The sequence below is a fragment of the Rhinatrema bivittatum genome, chromosome 1 (genome assembly GCF_901001135.1).
Source record: "Rhinatrema bivittatum chromosome 1, aRhiBiv1.1, whole genome shotgun sequence".
Lineage (NCBI taxonomy): Eukaryota > Metazoa > Chordata > Amphibia > Gymnophiona > Rhinatrematidae > Rhinatrema > Rhinatrema bivittatum.
In genome coordinates, this window is record NC_042615.1 from 108,907,306 (window position 1) to 108,919,862 (window position 12,557).

A 12,557-nucleotide genomic window follows, 5' to 3' on the forward strand; every position below is an offset into this window, starting at 1 on the left:
GCTAGGTCTACCTTCATCATACTCCAAACCCCTACAGATGGTTCAAAATTCTGCAGCCCGAATTTTGTCAGGCGCAAGGAAAAGAGACCACATATCCCCCGTCCTGAAAGAGCTTCACTGGTTACCCGTATACTTCCGCATCATGTATAAAGCCATAACTACCACCTACAAAACTATACATCAACTCACCACTCTCGATCTTCATTCCCCCTCCTAGTACATAATTCTACTAGACCTACTAGAGATGCTTATAGAGGCTCCCTCCAAGTTCCCCCAGCGAAAACGACCAGACACATTACCACAAGAGATCGCGCCACCTCCACAGCTGGCCCTCTTCTGTGGAATTCCATTCCCACAGACCTCAGACAGGAGCCCTGCCTCCTAACTTTTAGGAAAAAACTCAAGACTTGGTTATTCAAGCAAGCTTTTCCGGACACAACCCAATGACACAATCCAATGACTCCAAAAACACCATTCTCTTGTATTTAACATCTATTTTGTATATTAGTTTGTACACTATATTTAATTTGTATATTGTTTAACTATTTCTCTTCTCTCCTTTCTCTTCCTTCTCCAAGTTCGGCTTCCCTTGTTAAATGTAACTGTACCTTCCGTCACCACAGTTCTAGTTTTTGTATATAATGCACTCCTGTTCTATGTAAACCAGCAAGATATGTCTTCATGATTGCCGGTATATAAAAATCCTAAATAAATAAATAAAATAAAAAAATAAAATGTGCTTCTTCACAGTGGGCCGGATTTTAATAGATATGTGCGGGCGTAGATTTGTGCGCGCAACCCGGCGCGCACAAATCTACACCCCATTTTATAACATGCGTGTGCAGCCAAGCGCATGTTATAAACTCCGGGGTCAGCACACGCAAGGGGGTGCACACTTGTGCACCTTGTGCGCGCTGAGCCCTAGGGGAGCCTTGATGGCTTTTCCCATTTCCTCCGAGACCGCTCCGAAATCAGAGCTGCCTCGGAGGGAACTTTCCTTCCGCTCCCCCCCCCCTTCCCCTCCCTTCCCCTATCTAACCTGCCCCCAGCCCTACCTAAATACCCCCTACTTTTATTTTCTTATTTATGCCTGCCTCCGGGCAGGCGTAGGTTGCGCGCGCCGGCCGAGTGCCGGCACACGATCCCTGGGCCCGGCGGCAGTGGCAAGGCCTCTGGCCATGCCCTCTCCCCGCCCATTTTTTCAAGCCCCAGGACATATGTGCATCCCGGGGCTTGCGCGCGTCACCAAGCCTATGCAAAATAGGCTCGGCACGCACAGGAGGGGGTTTTAAAGGGTTACGCGCGTATATTACGCACTTAGGGGTAGATTTTCCAAAACGGCGCATTGGCGTACTTTTGTTGGCACTCCAGGCGCAAACAAAAGTATGCGGGATTTTAGTAGATATGCGCGTAGCCGCGCGTATCCACTAAAATCCTGGATCGGCGCGCGCAAGGCTACTGATTTCGTGTAGCCGGCGCGCGCCGAGCCGCGCAGCCTACCTCCGTTCCCTCCAAGGCCGCTCCGAAATCGGAGCGGCCTCGGAGGGAATTCGCTAATGCCCTCCCCTCACCTTTCCCTCCCTTCCTCTACCTAACCCACCCCCCCGGCCCTGTCTAACCCCCCCCCCTACCTTTGTTGGGGGATTTACGCCTCCCAGAGGAGAAGTAAATCCCCCGCGCGCCTGCGGGCCCCTTGACGTGCCTAGACGCGACCCGGGGTTGGTTCCGGAGGGCGCGGCCACGCCCCCGGACCGCCCCAGGCTGAAACCACGCCCCCTGGCCCACCCCCAAAACGCCGCATACCCACCCGAAAACGGCGCGCCGCTCGGCCCCCGCCCCAACACGTCCCCGACACGCCCCCCTCGGAAAACCCCTGGACTTACGCAAGGTCCCGGGGCTCTGCGGCGCGCCGGTAGGCCTATTGAACATAGGCCGCACCGGCACGCAGGGCCCTGCTCGCGTAATCCGCCCGGATGTACGCGAGCAGGGCTCTTAAAATCCGCCCCCATAACCCTTTTAAAATCCGCCCCAGTGTGCATACTTTTTGCTGAACGAAAAGAGCAGGGCTGGACGTGAGGTGAGGACAAGAAGACAAATGACACTCATTGATTTCATTTTGAATGATGGTGGATATTTTGCTACTTAGCTCCTGCTGTAAAACTAGCAGAGGGATCATTATTATAGTATGTATGGTGTGAAGACTCAAAGTTATAAAAGGTCTACTATGCTGTAGATAACTGAATGTGTTGCCCATACATTTTCCAGATAGCTTTTATAAAAAGTGAACTACCTGCTTCCTGATTTCTTCTGGAAAAGAAACATCTGCATACAGCCCTCTGGAAACTTAAATAAGCAAGCAGAAAGGCAGGGTCAGTTCCCCAAACTTTCTTTTTTTTATCACAAGTTGGTTTATGGCTACAAAATTAGAAGGAAGAAAGTAATCTTTGATGGTTGGAGGTGTAAAGAGAAGTTGTCTTTCCTCTTTCCTGTCATAGTCCAGGGAAGATTCCTACAAAAATTGTTATGAAAATTTAAGTAACACATTACTTATGCTGTATTTTTGAAATCAGATGATTCATAGTAACATAGTATATCATGGCAGATAAAGACCCAGTGGTCCATCTAGTCTGCCCAGCAAGTTGTTTAGGGTGGTAACTGCTGTTCTGTATGGGTTAGCCCCCATGCCTTATGTTTAAGAGTGGTTAAGGTTTCACAGCCAGAATTCAATGCCAAAAAGTGCACAGTCAGGGTAAATTAATGCAAAGGAGCTGTAGAGGATGGGGGCAAAAACAGATGTGCACAGACCTGGATAAAGACCTCAGGGTGATAGTTTCTGAATATCTAAAGGTAGTGAAGCAATATGACAAGGTGATGGCTAAGACCAGATAAATACTGGCCAGCACAGAGAGCAGGGCTGGTACTAGCCTTTCTGCTGCCCTGTACGAACAATTATAGTGCTCCCCCCCCCCCCCCCCCCCCGGCAATTTTATTTAGTCTCTGTCTTGGGCCCAACAAAAACAGCCCAGCTCCTTCCAGCAAACTAAACTTCAAAAACTGTCACCCCACCACATCCGGGCCTTCACCCTCTTCCCAGGAACCCATGACCAGTGCAAGAGTATTAGGTGTCCTAGGCAAACCTTATACCCTTGCATCCCACCCCCACCCTCTCCACACACACACACACACACACCACACAGTTAAAAATATGCATTCATAATAACAGATTCTACATGAAAGAGAATATTCAAAGTACAGTCTTCTGAGATTAAAAAAAAATATATTGCAACATGTGTACTATATTTACATGCATTGCTATGGTGCCAACCAAAATCCCCTACCGAAAAAGACACTTAGAACCCATATGGCATTAGGACTACTGTAACACGTGTTGGATGCGGGCTTTTACCTTCGGAAAAGCTATGAGTAAATTACAATTTAAATGTAATAAGCCTCCCATACCAAACGCACTGACTGCCAGCACTTAAAAAGTAAGAACCCTATCAATGAGAAGGCAGCACTGCAAATATGACACTAGGCCCAAAATCGCCAATGCACCTCCTTTTAGGAAAACAGAACAAACAAAGCTGCTATAGATCCCTAAATGCTAGCAGAACACATGCAGACCCTCACCAAATAGAGAAAAAAGAGGGTCACATGCAGATACAAGCAGACCCTCACCAAATACAGAAAAAAGAAACTGTAAAGTATAAATAGAAACATGCAGGCAAAAACTGAATTGGAAACCACAAGTCAGACTTTGTATGCAGTTCAACAATGGAAAAACAGAACCTTCACCAATCCTCAGCCATTAAACAATAAAATCAAGAAATATAATAAATACATAAATCATAATAGAATAAAAATACTAATAAAAATTATTTTTCAAAATAGCTTATGAATGGAAGATCCAATAATTTAAAACTCATAGCATTTGTTTTAAATTGCCCAATTACCAATAAAATATTTCAAAACAAATATCCAAAAATTAAAATGAATAATTAATAAGGATAAAGATTCATACTCTCCAAACCTGGGAATTTTTTATTTCCAGTCATTCTGGCATTGTTGTAGATATAGATATTTAGATATACATACACACACACAAACATATAAACATATGTTCTATCTCATGCACACATTCCCTTTCACATACACAAATGCTCCCGCTTACATACACACACACCCACACAAACAAGGTCTCTCTCTCACATCTACATGCTTATACATATACATATGCTCTCACACATGCTTCCTCTCTCACATACACATGCTCAGACACACACCTCATGATCAGACACATACAGCCATATACCACATGCATGCTGACATACACATGATCCCTCTCACACATACATGCTTGGACACACATGATCCCTCTCACACTTACATGCTCAGAGACACAAACACCCTCTCTCACACACACACACATGTGCTCAGACACACACACACACACACACACACATTCCCTCCTGCTCATACACATATCGGCTCACTCTCACTCTCACTCTCACACACACACCAAACATTCTTTCGACAGCCATGGTCCCTCTTAAGTGCCAATCACACTTATCCAAATCGTGCTGCTGGTATTATTGTTGCTTTCAGAGAAGACATGTGTTTTGGTTTTTTAAGCTTTTTCTGTACTCAAAGCATGCTGCAGTGTTCCCCTGTCGTGCAATGAAAGGGTGAATAAAGCTAATATGGATTCATGTTCACACAAAGAAGTGAACCTCTTACCCATCAATTTGGAGAAATGGATCAAGGATTTATTCCTTCTACTGTGGGCGTTACAAAAAGGAGTAGGCCTCACCCACTAGCCTGAACCCGAGCTGACTACAGAAACCAGAATAAATCAGTCAGCTCCCACCCCTGCTTGCACATGCAGAGAGCTGCAGTCACTGAGCCAGACTGCAAATTCATAACCCCAACCTGCATATCTTGCAGGGACCAAGGCAGTGCCCCCCCCCCAAAAAAAAAAAGCCGGGTAAGGTGCCCAGGGCTGCAAAATCCACCTGAGAGCTCGGCAGTCCATCCCCCTGAAATGAGAACCGACAACTGCTGCTTTAAGAGCCAGTTGCTAAGGCACAGGGCCTTGCTCTCAGCCGCTTTATCAGAGTTAAGTTTTCATCTCCCAAGAGAAAACTGTTATGATTTGAGGTGTTTGGTGGATTCTCAGGGACACAGTGATGGTATCTCCCATGGGGAGGAGCCCCATAGGGAACTTGTTGCACCGAGCTAGAACTCAGATGCACAAACACAGAGAATATATCTTTTATTATATAGCTTGTCTGGTTCACCAGAGGTGGCAGTAGAGAGCGGATTAGATAGCAACAGTCTGTGATCCTTGGCGTGGGAGACTAGAGATGTGAATCGTGTCCTCGATCGTCTTAACGATCAATTTCGGCTGGGAGGGGAGGGAATCGTATTGTTGCCGTTTGGGTGTTTAAAATATCGTGAAAATCGTTTAAAATCGTGAGCCGGCACCCTAAAACCCACCCCTGACCCATTAAATTAAATCCCCCACCCTAAATGCCTTAATACTTCATCAACTTTGGGAGGGAAGTACTTACTTGCCCTAAACCAATGGCAGGAAAACCGGCACACTAAAACCCCCTAAAACCCACCCCGACCCTTTAAATTAAATCCCCCCCCCCCCCCCAACCCCCCCCCCCAAATGCCTTAAATTACCTGGGGGTCCAACGATCTCCTGCCGCGAATCGTTTTCTGTACGGAAAATGGCGCCGGCAGGAGATCGACTGCAGGAGGTCGTTCGGCGGCGGTCCGAAACCCCCACTGAACGACCTCCTGCAGTCAATCTCCTGCCGGCGCCATTTTCCGTACGGAAACGATTCGCGGCCCAGGAGATCATTTTCTGGACCCCCGCTGGACCCCCAGAGACTTTGGCCAGCTTGGGGGGGCCTCCTGACCCCCACAAGACTTGCCAAAAGTCCAGCGGGGGTCCAGAACGACCTCCTGCAGTCAAATCGTGTTGGTCTATGGCCGCCGCCATTTTGCGGCCGCCATTTTGCAAAATGGCGCCGGCTGAAGACAACACTATGGCCGCCCGCTGGACCCCCAGGTAATTTAAGGCATTTGGGGGGGGTCGGGAGGAGGGTGGGGGATTTAATTTAAAGGGTCAGGGTGGGTTTTAGGGGGTTTTAGTGTGCCGGTTTTCCTGCCATTGGTTTAGGGCAAGTAAGTAAGTTCCTGCCCTCCCCTTCCCCGATTTACGATTTTTTAACGATAATCGGGGGAATTGGTATTGTATCGTGGCCCTAATGATTTTTGACGATTTAAAATGTATCGGACGATATTTTAAATCGTCAAAAAACGATTCACATCCCTATGGGAGACCCATCCCACAATGGTGGTGTAAGGTCCCGATGCAGATGTCCAGAATGGTACTGTAGGAGAGACAGACTGACAGATGTTATAACACACTCCTTGTAGCTGATTAGATATAGTTCTCAGTGAGCAGTAGAGAGAGAGGATAGATATCAACAGTCTGTGATCCTCGGCAGAGGAGACCCATTCCACAATGGTGGTGTAGGGTCCGATGCAGATGGACAGCGAGGAGCTGTAGAAGGACAGACTGGGAGAAGTAGGTACTCACTCTCTGGTAGCTGATAGGTAGTGTTCCAGCAGGTTGAAGAATTGGTAGCAGGCACCAGGGTAGACACACAGGCCCTCGAGGAGCGAGTACCTGTAAATAGGATAGGCACCTGGAAATAAGCAAAGGCCCCCGAGGAGCGGGGTACCCAGGTTAGTAGAACCCCATAGGGCGAAGGTAGCTTCCAGCTGCAGTAGAAGCGCAGAGCAGCTTCAGACTGGAGCGAATCCATCTGTTGCTAACTCGGTGAGAGTCAGCAAATGGCAACCTTTTTGAAGGAGGGAAGCAGTGACGTCACTCGAGGGGGACGCCCCGGAGGTTCACCCCAACACTACTACAAGACGTGAGGCATATGCACCCTAGGAGGGCCTAAGGTCAACATGGCAGGACTCCGCACCAGAGCCGCTCAGGGAAGCCAGAGGGGTGCGGCAAGGAGACACTACGGATGCCATTCTCCCGAGGCTGGTGAAGAAGGCTGATGAATAGAGGTTAGGCATATCGGGCGAAGCCGTCTGAGACCGATGCAACAAAACAGGAATGCAAAGCTCCTTAGTGCGTGAAGAAGTGATGTCAGATGCAGGTTGGGAGTACCAGGAGGCCCCGTCGTAGCTCCTTCCGCTCAGCTGCACGGCGGGTTGGGAACTGCTATGTGGCAGCAGCTTCTTCCAGTTCTTGGCCTCCTGGTGGGGTCCGCATTGTCTTCATCTTTGGGCTGACTGAGGCCCCTAGGTTGCTGCCCCCTTCAGGCCACACCCCATGCATGTGCACGGCTTGCACAATGGGTTGCACCGGCCCTGACAGAGAGAGGCATAAACAGCAAGAAAAAGTAGTTATAATGCCTCTGTACAGGTCTATGGTGAGGCCTCAGTTCTGGAGACTGTATCAAAAAAAAAAAGGTACAGAATGGAAGCAGTCTAGAGAAAGGCAATCAAAATGGTATGGAGTCTGCACCAAAAGACTTATGAGATGAGACTGGAGGACCTAAATATGTATACCCTGGAGGAGGGAGAGACAGAGGACAGATTGTACAGACCTTTAAATACCTTAAAGGTATAAATGTTGCACAAGAATCACATTTTTTCAATGGTAAGGAAGCTATGGAACCAGGAGTCATGATCTGAAACTCCAAGAGCAAAGACTCAGAAACATCAGGAAATATTTCTTCATGGATAGGTGGTGAAGACATAAATGGTACTGGAATTCAAAAAGTTATAGGATAAACTCAAAGGATTTCTAATGGCTAGAGAATGGAAATGAAGAAAAGGTGTAACCTAAGAAGATAAGAACATAAGAAGTTGACATACTGGGTCAGACTGAAGGTCGATCAAGTCCAGCATCTTGTTTCCAATGGTGGCCAATCCAGGTTACAAGTACCTGGCAAATAGCCAAATATTAACTAAATCTCATGCTACTAATGCCAGTAATAACAGTGGCTATTCCCAAAGACAACTTGATTAATATCAGTTTATGGACTTTTCCTCTAGGAAAATATACAAATCTTTGTTTAAATCTAACTACACTAATAACCTAACCACATCCTCCGGCAATGAATTCCAGAGTTTAATTATGCATTGAGTGAAAAATATTTTTTTCTGATTTGTTTTAAATGCACCTCTTGTAACGTCATGGAGTGCTCCTTGTTCTTTCTAATATCTGAAATAGTAAATAACCGATTCAATTTACCCATTCTAATCCTCTCATGGTCTTATGTTAATCTTTGTTAACTTGTAATATTTCTGCATGGGGGTAACCTACATAAAGCAGAAGTTACTACCCTTTATTGAATACATTGAAAATTAACTGGAAAGGCACTACCAAAATGATCCTATGATAAAACCTAATGTTTAAAATGCACATTTCTTGTATTAATTCGTCTAACTCCATGATTAATAAATTCAATTGGTCTTCTATACGTTGGGCTGGGTCCTTAGTTCTATGGTCCATAGATATGACTCTCACATGTTTTCTTTCACTCACCAAACATTTGAAAGCTGCATTTAGTGGAATGATGAGAAATGGCAAATGTAACATTTTGCTATAAAGCCAGGTGATTCTAAATGATACGTATTTGCTTCTAGAATTGTTTTTGCTAATGTTCCTTTCATTTTTCTTTAAGTGAATTGAACTTGCCTTCCAATTGAGTAGCAGCTAATATATCCGTTAGTTTTCTGTTCATTAGCCTGGCAATCTTTTGAGATGATTTGTCCACTAAAAGTCCCAACCACCTCAATTACTGCTTTTATTATATAGTATTCCAAGGCTAGAGATCAAATCTTTCTGAAACTTTTATCAATTAAATTAAATGGCAATGATTTGGAATTTGAAAGATTCTTTTCCAAAAACCAGAAGTATTCTCCACACAGAAATAAAATATTTGACAGAATGGCAATTATTCAGTATAATAACTGTGGGGCTCTTATTTCTTAAGCAGACTATCTAGCTGCTTAGAGCTTGTACCATCTGTTTGCAGCTCTCTACAAGGAAGAAGTTGATTCACCTTAAGGAGGAGTTACCTACAATTATATTTTCTTCTTCCTATAGCCTTTCCTCATAGGGGAATCTTTTCATATCCTTTATCATTTTTAGTTGCCCTTCTCTGTACTTTTTCTAATTCTGCTATATTTTTTTTAAGATACTATGATCAGGATTGTGCACAGTAACTCACGATGCAGTTGTTACCATGGAGCGATACAGAGGCATTATGATATTTTCTGCTTTCTTTTCCATTCCTTTCCTAATAATTCCTAGCATTCTATTTGCTTCCTAGGTTGTTACTGCAACACACTTTTGAAAGTTAATGTTATCACAGTTGATTTCCTTAATGTCCTCACCCCAGTTATCAATCAAATTGGATCATGTTACGAACACTACTGCCATGTGGTCACAAAACCATTACCTCTCACACCAATAATGTGTTCGACTAAAGATTCGGTATAAAATAGCTTGCTCTCTCATTGGTTCTTGTTCCAGCTGCTGATATGGCATTTAACCCAATTCTGTGGTAATTGAAATCACTCATTATTACTGTGTTGCTGATTTTGTTAGATTACTGCATTTCTATTAGCATTTCATCATCTGTGTGTTCATTCTGGCTAGGGGACTGTACTACACTCCCAACTGCTATTCTATTCCCCTGCTCACATGGAATTTCTATCCATAAGGATCTACAGTACATTTTGTTTCCTGCTGAATTTCTATCCTGTTTTGACTCTATGCCCCCCGCCCCCTTAACATGTCATGCCACTCTTCCACCAATTTGATCCATTCTATCATTGTGATATAAGTATGTACCCTGGTTTCACGATGTACCATTAATTATCTGCCTTCCACCATGTCTCTGACAGCCAATTATATCTACCTCTACATTTAGTGCTATACATTCTTCCTCTCCCATCTTATTTTTTAGACTTCTAGCACATTTTTTATTAATATGCTGCCTAGCCCAAGAGCCCATACACCAAGAAAGATGCAAAATAGCCATCCGCATTGGCAAGAACACTCCAAGATGTGCAGTGTTGGGTCTGGCAGTAAGAATCCAAAGGTGGGATATTAGGAGAATGGCTGCAAGACAGAGTGGCAGAAAAAACTCTAAGGTGTTACATCAGGGGTATGGCAGCAACCCAGAGAGGTGCAAGACCCCAAAGGTGAGGCACAAAGGCATGAGTGGAAGCAAAGTCCCCAAGGTATAGCATCAGGAGCAAGACAACAAGACAGTGTGATTGCAAGACATCCAAGGTGGTTCATCAGAATTATGGCAACAAGGGAGAAAGGCATCAAGATCTCCAAGGTTTAGCTTAAGTAACAGCAAGGCAGTGTGTCAACAAGACCTCTGAGTATAATGCCAGTGGCATGGCAGCTAAGTACAGTGGCAGCATGCCCCCCCCCCCCCGGGTCCCCCCATGTTGCATAAGGGATTTAGCAGCAAGGCAGAGTGGCAACTAGATTACAAATGTGTGGCGTCTGTAGTATTGTAGGAAGGCAAGACCCCCAAGGTATATCATCAGGAGCAGGGCAGCTTCACCTTGATTAGTTCTCCATCCTGCCTATTTTCTCTCTTCTCCCACCTTGGCTCTGTCTTGGCTATTACCTCACTGAGGAATGTCTTGGTTGCTATACTTACCAGTCTCATGGCAGCACTTTTCAGTGGGTCATAGACTCAAATAGCAAATATAAATGAATGAAATGAAAATTTGTGTTTAATTTATGGACACCCTATATTTGGGGGCCACAAATTAAAGAAAAAATGGTCTTATTAGTTGCATTTTACCCATTTGTTTGAAACAAATGCACATTCCTAATGTGCAGAAACAAAATTTTAATTTCAGTTTGTTTGTTTTGTAGGTCACTTCCATTCATTTGACTTATTTCAACTGACAAAATATGTGCATTTTTTCATCATATTTATTTTTTCATTTCCTATTAAAGTCATGGGGGGAAGCAATGCAGCCTATTTTGAGCTTCAAAATTGAGTTTTCTAATCAATTTTAAAGAAACTGATGGCTGGACATCATCAGAAGAGAACTTCAATGCATTAAGGACTGTGGTAAACTGGCAACAAAACTGGCATGAATAAACTAAGGCGTCATAAAGGGGGAAAGATAGCAGCAGTTGCAGGAGTTCTCCAAGGAACTGCCAGAGGAGCAAAGCAGGAGCAAGGCTTCAAAAGAGAGTATGAATAACAGTGGTATGAATCCCCAAAGGCAGAATGAGAGGGGCAAAGTTGCACTAAGGGTGGCATGAACATCCTAACTAGGCATTGCTTCTCAAACAGTGTGCCTCAGTATTGGCAGCCTTAGCAAAATTCTCCTCCCTAGACTCAAGCTCTAACATTATTGAACAATACCTCAAATCTCCTGCTTGCTGCTTCACCCCCTATGACCTATCATCATGGCAACCAGACTGAGGACAGCTGGAAGGAAGGGGCAGGAGCAGGGAGCCAGCACTTTAGCAGTGGATGGCAGAGAAGAGCCTCTGCTCTCTGTTCCAGCCCTTCCCCACCCCGTCTGCTGCCTGAAGTACAGTGCTCTTCTCTGCTGTGCTCTCTTTGATTGGAGGGTCAGGGCTGCAGGCCTTAGATGTATCTGCCACAGAAACCGGAGATTCAGCTGACAGCAAAGTAGGGAGCCACCCAGAGCTCCAGTCAGGCAAGAATGATTTGTGGGGAAGGAAGGAAGATAAATGTTGAAAGAGGGTGAGGGGAAACGTGGGTGAATGCTTGAAGTGGGGAATGCAAAAAGGTGGTGAATGTTAGGGGAGGTGAAGGAAATGTGAATGCCTGTGGGGGAGTTACAGGCGCGTGCCCATGTACACCCGATTTTATAACTTGCGCACGCAAGTTATAAAATCCGGGGTCAGCGCGCAAGGGGGTGCACAATTGTGCACCTTGCGCACGCCGAGCCGTGCAGCCTTCCCCGTTCCCTTCCTGCTAACCTGACCTTCCCACCCCTTCCCCTAACCTTCCCCCCCCTAGCCCTACTCTACTCCCCCAAAATTTTTGTTTTACCTTTTGCGCCTGCCTCTGACCACGCCCCTGCACCGCCCCCGGACTGCCCCCGACCGCTCACACCCTGGCCTCTTCCCGTCCCTTTTTGCAAGCTCCAGGACTTACACACGTCCCGGTGCTTTACACGCGCCGCCAGGCCTTTTTATCATAGGCCCGGCGCGCTTAACCTTTTGAAAATCCAGCCCATTGTGTATTGCTGCTTCTGTCTTGTAGGGGTAGTGAATTAATTTGGAGGACAAGCTGGGGCATATCAGGAGAGGGGATAAGGAAGGAGGGAGGGAGAGAGGGAGAGAGAATCGGGTAAGAAGTGAAGGGGGAAACAGGAGGGTGCAGAAGAAGATAGAGGCAAGGAATGAGGGAAAGGAAGAAGGGAGAAAGGACCCTAGATAAGGGTCAGGGTGGTGGAGAGGGAAAGAGGACCCAGGATAGAGAAAAAGAGGACCA